We start from the raw sequence: 11,709 nt of genomic DNA, 5'->3' as shown, positions 1-11,709 counted from the left end.
GTCCCATCATCAGCTAATGCTGTCACTGTAGCAAACATAGCCGGATGGGACTAGTAGTCCCATCGGACGATGCCTGCCTACAAACAGACCTGCACACACACCCACAGACAGACACGTATGTATTCACCGCACACACATAGTCTCCACCCACACACTCATCCTCCTCCCTATCTGCAGCGTTTCTCGCACGAAACTCCACAGCAAAACGGCAGATCTTTTTAAACCTGCGGTTTTGCTGCAGATTTGAGTGACTCAATGGAAGTCAATGGGTGCAGAAATGCTGCAGATCCGCAAAAAGAATTGACCTGCAGAAAATAAAACGCTGGAAATCTGCATGTATTTTTCCGCAGCATGTGCACACCAATTCTCAAATTCCCATTGACTAACATTGGTGGAGTGCTACGCTGCAGATTTGATGCAATTGTGAGTGTCCAAAAATGCTGCGGATCCGCATCAAAATCTGCAGTGTGTGCACATAGCATTAGATTTTTAACCCCTTCACCCCCAAGGGTGGTTTGCATGTTCATGACCGGGCCAATTTTTACAATTCTGACCACTGTACCTTTATGAGGTCATAACTCTGGAACGCTTCCATGGATCACGGTGATTCTGACATTGTTTTCTCGTGACATATTGTACTTCATGTTAGTGGTAAAATTTCATTCAAATAACTTGCGTTTATTTGTGAGAAAAACTTGATAACTAACATTTCCCACATGTTTACTTTACATCAGCACAATTTTGGAACCAAAATTTTTTTTTGTTAGGAAGTTATAAGGGTTAAAAGTTGACCAGTGATTTCTCATTTTTACAACATCATTTTATTTTTAGGACCACATCACATTTGAAGCCACTTTGAGGGGTCTATATGATAGAAAATAACGAAAAGTGACACCATTCTAAAAACTGCACCACTTAAGGTGCTCAAAACCACATTCAAGAAGTTTATTAACCCTTTAGGTGCGTCACAGGAATTTTTTTGAATATTTAAAAAAAATGAACATCTAACTTTTTTTCACAAAAAAAATACTTCAGGTTCAATTTTTTTTATTTTACCAAGGGTAACAGGAGAAATTGGACTGCAAAAGTTATTGTACAATTTGTCCTGAGTACGCTGATACCTTATATGTGGGGGGGAACGACTGTTTTGGCGCATGGCAGAGCTCAGAATGGAAGGAGCGCCGTTTGACTTTTTCAATGCAAAATTGGCTGGAATTCAGATCGGACGCCATGTCACGTTTGGAGAATCCCTGATGTACCTAAACAGTGGAAACCCCCTACAAGTGACCCCATTTTGGAAACTAGACCCCCCAAGGAACTTATCTAGATATGTGGTGAGAACTTTGAACCCACAAGGGCTTTACAGAAGTTTATAACGTACAGCGGTACAATTAAAAAATCATATTTTTTCCACAAAAATGATCTTTTCACCCCAATTTTTATTTTCCCAAGGGTAACAGGACCCTAAAATTTATTGTGCAATTTGTCTTGAGTACGCTGATACCCCACATGTGGGGGTAAACCACTATTTGGGCGCATGGCAGAGCTCGGAAGGGAAGCAGCGCCATTTGACGTTTTTGGCTGGAATTGAGATCGGACATCATGTCGCGATTGGAAAACCCCTGATGTACCAAAACAGTGGAAACCCCCCACAAATGACACCATTTTGGAAACTAGACCCCCTAAGGAACTTATCTAGATGTGTGGTGAGCACTTTGAACCCCCAAGGGCTTCACAGAAGTTTATAATGCCCGGGCATGAAAATAAAAAAATCCTATTTTTTCCACAAACATGATCAATTAGTCCCCAATTTTTTCATTTTCCCAAGGGTAACAGGAGAAATTGGACCCCAAAAGTTGTTGTCCAATTTGTTATGAGTACGCTGACACCCCATATGTGGGAGAAAACTACTGTATGGACACACGTCAGGGCTCAGAAGGGAAGTAGTGATGTTTTGGAATGCAGACTTTGATGGAATGGTCTGCGGGTGTCATGTGCGTTTGGAGAGCCCCTGATGTACCTAAACTATTGAAACTCCCCACAAGTGACCCCATTTTGGACACTAGACCCCCCACGGAACTTATCTAGATGTGTGGTGAGCACTTTGAACCCCCAAGTGCTTCACAGAAGTTTATAACGCTCGGACGTGAAAATAAAAAAAATAATTTTTTTCCACAAAAATGATATTTTTGCCCCCAATTTTTTATTTTCCTAAGGGTAACAGGAGAAATTGGACCCCAAAAATTGTTTTGCAATTTGACCTGAGTAGGCTGATACCCTACATGTGGGGGTAAAACACTGTTTGGGCGCATGGCAGAGCTTGGAAGGGAAGGAGCACCATTTGACTTTTTCAACGCAGAATTGGCTGGAATTGAGATCAGACGCCATGTTGCATTTGGAGAGCCCCTGATGTGCCCAAACAGTGGAAACCCCCAATTCTAACTCCATCCTGAACGCCAACACACCCCTAACCCTAATCTCAGCCCTAACACTAACCCTAGCCCTAACCCTAGCCCTAACCCTAGCCCTAACCATAGCCCTAACCCTAGCCCTAATGGAAAAATGGAAATAAATACATTTTTTTTTATTTTATTATTTTTCCCTAACTAAGGGGGTGATAACGGGGGGTTTGATTTACTATTAATGGCGGTTTTTATATTTGGCAGCTGTCGCACGCTAAAATACGCTTTTTATTGTAAAAATAGTTTTTGCATCACCACAACATATTGAGAGCTATAATTTTTCCGGATTTTGACCCACCGAGTCATGTGAGGTCTTATTTTTTGCGGGACGAGTTGACGTTTTTATTGGTACCATTTTCAGGCATGTGACATTTTTTGATCGATTTTTATTCCGATTTTTGGGACGCAGAATGAACAAAAACCAGCATTTCATGAATTTCTTTTGGGGGGGGTGCGTTTACACCGTTCCGCGTGCGATAAAATTGATAAAGCGGTTTTATTCTTCGGGTCAGTAAGGTTACAGCGATACTGATGCTGTGTCATGGCTCATTTTTTGCGGGACAAGATGCCGTTTTCAGCGGTACCATGGATATTTACATGCGTCTTTTTGATCGCGCGTTATTACACTTTTTGTTTGGCGATATGATAATATATCATTATTTTTTGCTACGTTTTTTATTTGTATTTTTTAAGGGGTTCGCTAAAGGGGTTAACTAATGGGACAGTTTTATAGGGCAGGTCGTTACGGACGTGGCGATACCTAATATGTGTACTTTTATTCTTTTAATTTTTTTTATTTCCAAAAAATGGATTTATTTGGGGGAATATTTTTTTTTTTCTAATTTATTTGGCGATTTTTTTAAATTTATTTTAACATTTTTTTTTATTTTTTTTAACTTTATTAAATAGTCCCAGGTGGGACATCACTGTCCTGTGACAGATCGCTGATCTGTCACATCACAGATCACTGTGACAGATCAGCAATCTGTCACAGGCAGTGCAGAAGGCTTCCTCATGCCTGCGCTTTGCAGGCACTGAGGAAGCCAGCTTTCTGCAGGCCCCCGAAGGCCCCCGTCGCCATCTTGGATTCGGGGGCCTGCAGGAAAGGAGCCCCCCGCAGCAGCGCTGCACATTGCGCTGCCGTGGGGGGCTCAGGGAAGCACGGAGGGAGCCTCCTCCCTACCGATGCTTCCCTTTAACCCCCGGTACACCGCGATCATGTTTGATCGTGGTGTGCAAGGGGTTAACGTGTCGGGGGCGGTCCGTGACGCCCCTGACACATTGTTCCGGGTGTCAGCTGTGATAATCAGCTGACACTCTGCCGCGATCAGCGGCGATCACCACATGGGCGCCGATGATCGCGGTAGACGTACTATCCCGTCCATGGGCATAGGGGCCCGGGTCCCATGGACGGGATAGTACGTCGGATGTCAGAAAGGAGTTAAGAGCAGAATCAAAGCTTTTCTGTACTATTAGAAAAGCGTTGAAAACTCTGCTTCATATCTGCCCCAAAATTGCCTCATATAAGGGGGAAAACACATAAAAGAAATGCAGCAAACATGCAATAATCAGAAAAGATTGTTATTGCGCTCTGTGGTGCGGAAACCTGCGGAAAGAAGGCAGCATTTACGCTGCATGTGAACACGGCCTCAGCATTACAATATTTATGGGTTTAATAGAGAAAGATATCAATCACGTCAGTTACTGATCCCCGTAAATAATCTGATCACTGTGATGTGCGGGTCGTCACAATTACAGTGAAACCAAATGTATCTGTGTTATGTGCTGAATAGTGATGTTTATTATGTTAAAAAAAGCATTAAAATTACTATTTTTTTTTCAGTTTCACGTTTTTCATCATTATTTTTTAGTAATTTCATAGGATGAAAAAAATTATTTTTCCCCCACTAGAATACAAATCCATCCATTATACACAGCAGTGTATTTCTATCAGTATAATCTGCCTGTAGTACGGATCAAGGACACAGAATTCTCTCTGACCCTATCAGAGCTTGTGGTTCAGCAGCATAAAAGCCTGTGTGAGATGTCTTATTCCTCTGGGTTTGACACCAGGAGACTCCATGAAAACATAAGTTTGTTTTATTTGTAATTGCTTATTATTTTTACTACTTTTATAGGATCAAAAAATGTTATTCTTCACCTCAGTATACAGGGACCATAAATGTACATAGTTATACACAATGTATCTCTATGAACGTGGATAAGCTGCTTCTGGATTCATTGTCTGCTGTACAGGACAAGATAACCATATTCTCCTCCCTCCATCATAGTGGGCTGTAGCTCAGTGGTAAAGCAACATCCAGGCAACAGAGCGGTGAGTTTGTGCACTGTGGAGACCCGATCACACCGTGTGATCTGCAATATTCACCCAATTTCAGGAAACAATGTGATTGGTCGTCTGCAATTTCATTTATGCAGAGAGGAGCCCCGTCCCCGAGGAGGAGCCGTGTAGAGGGAGCGAGGAAACCATCGTATAGGTGCGTATAGAAGATGGGAGAAAAGCTGTGACGTGACAGGATGCCGGACCTCCTGCCGAATCCAAGATGGCTGGTAACCTTACATCCATTATCCAGAGTGACATATAAGAGCTCGTAGCTACAAATGTCTCCATGCTAAACTTTCCATAAACTTTAACCCCTTCTCGACATGTGCCGTACATGTACGGCGCATGTTGTGTCTCTCCCATTGATGTGGGCTCTAGCGATGAACCCACATCTTTCCTGGCACATGTCAGGTGATTATTATTGCTGATATGTGCTCCTAACAGCTGCAGGTCGAATCACAATCCACTCGCAGCTGTTAGCATGTTAAATGTCACTGTTATTCTCTGACAGCGGCATTTAATGTGATTGCGCTGGAAGTGTCACCAATCCTGCCCATTGGCACCCATATCACATGACCACAGGTCACCGATGGTTTAGCATGACAACCCAGGGTCTACAGGAGACCCCTGTGGTTGTCATTGCCGGATTGCTATGAGCACTGCCCAGCGGACCTGTTCTATGCAGCACAAGCGATTGGATGATCGCAGCTTCTAGTCTCACATGGAGACTATTGAAGACAGTGTAAAGTTAAAAGAAAATGTTTTTAAAAAATTCAAATCACCTCTCGTTCACCCCATTCAAAATAAAACAGTTAAAAAAAATCAAAAATACTCATACTTGGTATCGCTGCATTCAGAATCGCCCGATCTATCAAGAGTTAAAAAGAATTAATGCAATCGGTAAATGACGTAACAAGAAAAAAAATCAAAACGCCAGAATTATGTTTTTTTGGTTGCCACAACATTGCATTAAAATGCCATAACGGAAGATAAAAAGATTGTATCTACACCAAAATGGTATCATTAAAACTGTCAGCTCTGCAAGCAACAAATAAGCCCTCACCCAACCCCAGATCACGAAAAATGGCGACTTTTCTCATTACAAGCTTTGAATTTTTTTTTTAGCAAAAATCAGTGGGGTTCTTCAAAAGTACAAATGTGGTCCCACAAAAAAAAGCCCTCACATGGCCATATTAATGGAAAAATAAAAAAGTTATGGCTCTGGGAAGTAGGGGAGCAAAAAACAGAAACGCAAAAAGCAAAATGGACTGCAGCATGAAAGGGTTAAAGATTCTACAATATAAATGTAGAAGAATATTGCACCAGGCCAGAAAATCCCTGACAGGCTGCAGTACACATCACAACCACTAGGTGACCACAGGAGAAGACACAGCAGACACCTCCCAGATGAGGACTGCCAGCACAGCACTTCTCATGCCACTCCAGCTATGTCATTACTCTCCCCTACCTAATAGACTAACATCAGAGATAGAAACATCCCCTCCACTAATCCCCTAATAACAGGTAAAAATCACCTTTTCTCACGATTTATGTACTAACAATAATTTCAATAGCACAAACAATAAAGTAGAAAGTAAATAATGTATTTTATATAACGTTCTCATAGCAATAAAATCTAATAAATATATACAGTACACATATAAGTACATTTGACTGTATGGGAGCAGTGTGTGTACAGTATGTGACTGTATGGGAGCAGTGTGTGTACAGTATGTGACTGTATGGGACCAGTGTGTGTACAGTGTGTGATTGTATGGGAGCAGTGTGTGCACAGTATGTGATTGTATGGGAGCAGTGTGTGTACAGTATGTGACTGTATGGGAGCAGGTTGTGTACAGTATGTGATTGTATGGGAGCAGTGTGTGTATAGTATGTGAATGTATGGAAGCAGTATGTGTACAGTATGTGATTGTATGGGAGCAGTGTGTGTACAGTATGTGATTGTATGGGAGCAGTGTGTGTACAGTATGTGATTGTATGGGAGCAGTGTGTGTACAGTATGTGACTGTATGGGAGCAGTGTGTGTACAGTGTGTGATTGTATGGGAGCAGTGTGTGCACAGTATGTGATTGTATGGGAGCAGTGTGTGTAAAGTATATGATTGTATGGGAGCAGTGTGTGTACAGTATATGATTGTATGGGAGCAGTTTGTGTGTACAATATGTGAATGTATGGGTGCAGTGTGTGTACAGTATGTGATTGTATGGGAGCAGTGTGTGTACAGTATATGATTGTATGGGAGCAGTTTGTGTGTACAATATGTGATTGTATGGGATCAGTGTGTGTACAGTATATGATTGTATGGGAGCAGTGTGTGTACATTATATGATTGTATGGGAGCAGTTTGTGTGTACAATATGTAAATGTATGGGTGCAGTGTGTGTACAGTATGTGACTGTATGGGAGCAGTGTGTGCACAGTATGTGATTGTATGGGAGCAGTGTGTGCACAATATGTGATTGTATGGGAGCAGTGTGTGTACAGTGTGTGATTGTATGGGAGCAGTGTGTGTACAGTATATGATTGTATGGGAGCAGTGCGTGTACAGTATGTGATTGTATGGGAGCAGTGTGTGTACAGTGTGTGATTGTATGGGAGCAGTGTGTGTACAGTATGTGACTGTATGGGAGCAGTGTGTGTACAGTATGTGACTGTATGGGAGCAGTGTGTGTACAGTGTGTGATTGTATGGGGGCAGTGTGTGCACAGTATGTGATTGTATGGGAGCAGTGTGTGCACAGTATGTGATTGTATGGGAGCAGTGTGTGCACAGTATATGATTGTATGGGAGCAGTGTGTGCACAGTATGTGATTGTATGGGATCAGTGTGTGTACAGTATATGATTGTATGGGAGCAGTGTGTGTACAGTATATGATTGTATGGGAGCAGTTTGTGTGTACAATATGTGAATATATGGGTGCAGTGTGTGTACAGTATGTGATTGTATGGGAGCAGTGTGTGTACAGTGTGTGATTGTATGGGAGCAGTTTGTGTACAGTATATGATTGTATGGGAGCAGTGCGTGTACAGTATGTGATTGTATGGGAGCAGTGTGTGTACAGTGTGTGATTGTATGGGAGCAGTGTGTGTACAGTATGTGACTGTATGGGAGCAGTGTGTGTACAGTGTGTGAATGTATGGGTGCAGTGTGTGTACAGTATGTGATTGTATGGGAGCAGTGTGTGCACAGTATGTCATTGTACGGGAGCAGTGTATGCACAGTATGTGATTGTATGGGAGCAGTGTGTGTACAGTGTGTGATTGTATGGGAGCAGTTTGTGAACAGTATATGATTGTATGGGAGCAGTGTGTGTGCAGTATGAGATTGTATGGGAGCAGTGTGTGTGTACAGTGTGTGATTGTATGGGAGCAGTGTGTGTACAGTATGTGACTGTATGGGAGCAGTGTGTGTACAGTGTGTGATTGTATGGGAGCAGTGTGTGTACAGTGTGTGATTGTATGGGAGCCGTTTGTGTGTACAATATGTGAATGTATGGGTGCAGTGTGTGTACAGTATGTGATTGTATGGGAGCAGTGTGTGCACAGTATGTGATTATATGGGTGCAGTGTGTGTACAGTGTGTGATTGTATGGGTGCATTGTGTGTACAGTATGTGATTGTAAGGGAGCAGTGTGTGTACAGTATGTGATTGTATGAGAGCAGTTTGTGTACAGTATGTGATTGAATGGGTGCAGTGTGTGTATAGTGTGTGATTGTATGGGAGCAGTGTGTGTACATTGTGTGATTGTATGGGAGCAGTTTGTGTACAGTATGTGATTGTATGGGTGCAGTGTGTGTATAGTGTGTGATTGTATGGGAGCAGTGTGTGTACAGTATGTGATTGTATGGGAGCAGTGTGTGTACAGTATGTGATTGTATGGGTGCAGTGCATGTACAGTATGTGATTGTATGGGAGCAGTGTGTGTACAGTATGTGATTGTATGGGAGCAGTGTGTGCACAGTATGTGATTGTATGGGAGCAGTGTGTGCACAGTATGTGATTGTATGGGAGCAGTGTGTGTACAGTGTGTGATTGTATGGGAGCAGTTTGTGTACAGTGTGTGATTGTAAGGGTGCATTGTGTGTACAGTATGTGATTGTAAGGGAGCAGTGTGTGTACAGTGTGTGAATGTATGGGTGCAGTGTGTGTACAGTATGTGATTGTATGGGAGCAGTGTGTGCACAGTATGTCATTGTACGGGAGCAGTGTATGCACAGTATGTGATTGTATGGGAGCAGTGTGTGTACAGTGTGTGATTGTATGGGAGCAGTTTGTGAACAGTATATGATTGTATGGGAGCAGTGTGTGTGCAGTATGAGATTGTATGGGAGCAGTGTGTGTGTACAGTGTGTGATTGTATGGGAGCAGTGTGTGTACAGTATGTGACTGTATGGGAGCAGTGTGTGTACAGTGTGTGATTGTATGGGAGCAGTGTGTGTACAGTGTGTGATTGTATGGGAGCCGTTTGTGTGTACAATATGTGAATGTATGGGTGCAGTGTGTGTACAGTATGTGATTGTATGGGAGCAGTGTGTGCACAGTATGTGATTATATGGGTGCAGTGTGTGTACAGTGTGTGATTGTATGGGTGCATTGTGTGTACAGTATGTGATTGTAAGGGAGCAGTGTGTGTACAGTATGTGATTGTATGAGAGCAGTTTGTGTACAGTATGTGATTGAATGGGTGCAGTGTGTGTATAGTGTGTGATTGTATGGGAGCAGTGTGTGTACATTGTGTGATTGTATGGGAGCAGTTTGTGTACAGTATGTGATTGTATGGGTGCAGTGTGTGTATAGTGTGTGATTGTATGGGAGCAGTGTGTGTACAGTATGTGATTGTATGGGAGCAGTGTGTGTACAGTATGTGATTGTATGGGTGCAGTGCATGTACAGTATGTGATTGTATGGGAGCAGTGTGTGTACAGTATGTGATTGTATGGATGCAGTGTGTGTATAGTGTTTGATTGTATGGGAGCAGTGTGTGTACAGTATGTGATTGTATGGGAGCAGTGTGTTTTCAGTATGTGATTGTATGGGTGAAGTGTGTGTACAGTATGTGATTGTATGGGTGCAGTGTGTGTACAGTATGTGATTGTATGGGTGCAGTGTGTGTACAGTATGTAATTGTATGGGAGCAGTGTGCGCACAGTATGTTATTGTATGGGAGCAGTGTGTGTACAGTATGTGATTGTATGTGAGCAGTGTGTGTACAGTATGTGATTGCATGGGAGCAGTGTGTGTACAGTGTGTGATTGCATGGGAGCAGTGTGAGTACAGTATGTGACTGTATGGGAGCAGTGTGTGTACAGTATGTGATTGTATGGGAGCAGCGTGTACAGTATGTGATTGTATGGGAGCAGTGTGTGTGCAGTATGTGATTGTAAGGGTGCACTGTGTGTACAGTATGTGATTGTATGGGAGCAGCGTGTACAGTATGTGATTGTATGGGTGCAGTGTGTGTACAGTATGTGATTGTATGGGTGCAGTGTGTGTACAGTGTGTGATTGTATGGGAGGAGTGTGTACAGTATGTGATTGTATGGGAGCAGTGTGTGTAGAGTTTATGATTGTATGGGAGCAGTGTGAGTACAGTATGTGATTGTATGGGTGCAGTGTGTGTACAGTAAGTGATTATATGGGAGCAGTGTGTTTACAGTATGTGATTGTATGGGTTCACTGTGTGTACAGTATGCGATTGTATGGGAGCAGTGTGTACAGTATGTGATTGTATGGGCGCAGTGTATGTACAATATGTGAATGTATGGTAGCAGTGTGTGTACAGTATGTGATTTTATGGGAGCAGTTTGTTTACAGTATGTGATTGTACGGGTGCAGTGTGTACAGTATGTGATTGTATGGGAGCAGTGTGTGTACAGTTTGTGATTGTATGGGTGCTGTGTGCGTACAGTATGTGATTATATGGGAGCAGTGTATGTACAGTATGTGATTGTATGTGTGCAGTGTGTGTACGGTATGTGATTGTATTGGTGCAGTGTGTGTACAGTATGTGATTGTATGGGAGCAGTGTGTGTACAGTATGTGATTGTATGGAAGCAGTGTGTGTACAGTATGTGTTTGTATGAGAGCAGTGTGTTTACAGTATGTGATTGTAAGGGAACAGTTTGTGTACAGTATGTGATTGTATGGGAGAAGTGTGTGTACAGTATGTGATTGGATGCAGTGTGTTTACAGTATGTGATTATATGGGTGCTGTGTATGTACAGTATGTGATTGTATGGGAGCAGTGTGTGTACAGTGTGTGATTGTATGGGAGCAGTGTGAATGCAAAGTGTGATTGTATGGGAGCAGTGTGTGTACAGTATATGATTGTATGGGTGCAGTGTGTATACGGTATGTTATTGTAATGGAGCAGCGTGTACAGTATGTGATTGTATGGAAGCTTTATGTACAGTATGTTATTGTATGGGTGCAGTTTATACAGTATGTGATTTTTATGGGAGCAGTGTGTGTACAGTATGTGATTGTATGGGAGCAGTGTGTACAGTATGTGATTGTATGGAAGCAGTGCGGGTACAATATGTGATTGAGAGCAGTGTTTGTATAGTATGTGTGATGAACAGCACACCGCTGTTCGCCCAATACGGCGACTAACGGGGATCCCACTGCCTCCAGAACGTGACGGACAGCGGACCCTGTGTCACCACTATGTCGCAATCCCACCACTGACACCGGTGTATCAGCGGACGGAGGAACGTGACACACTGCCGCACACGGCTATCACAGGTGCAGTGGGGCTTATCTTAGTTATCCCACCACTGGCACCATGTGACAAAAATATCCAGCAAGCTAATCTCGCTCTACAATTTGCTGCAGGGGGGTATTTTGGATGCCCCACCACTGCTATCAATCTTCTAAGTACTG

Source organism: Dendrobates tinctorius, unplaced genomic scaffold, assembly GCF_039654945.1.
Source record: "Dendrobates tinctorius isolate UK_male_01 unplaced genomic scaffold, ASM3965494v1 ptg000192l, whole genome shotgun sequence".
Classification (NCBI taxonomy): Eukaryota; Metazoa; Chordata; class Amphibia; order Anura; family Dendrobatidae; genus Dendrobates; species Dendrobates tinctorius.
The sequence above is the reverse complement of the archived record's forward strand: the minus strand, read 5'-3'. Positions refer to the sequence as shown.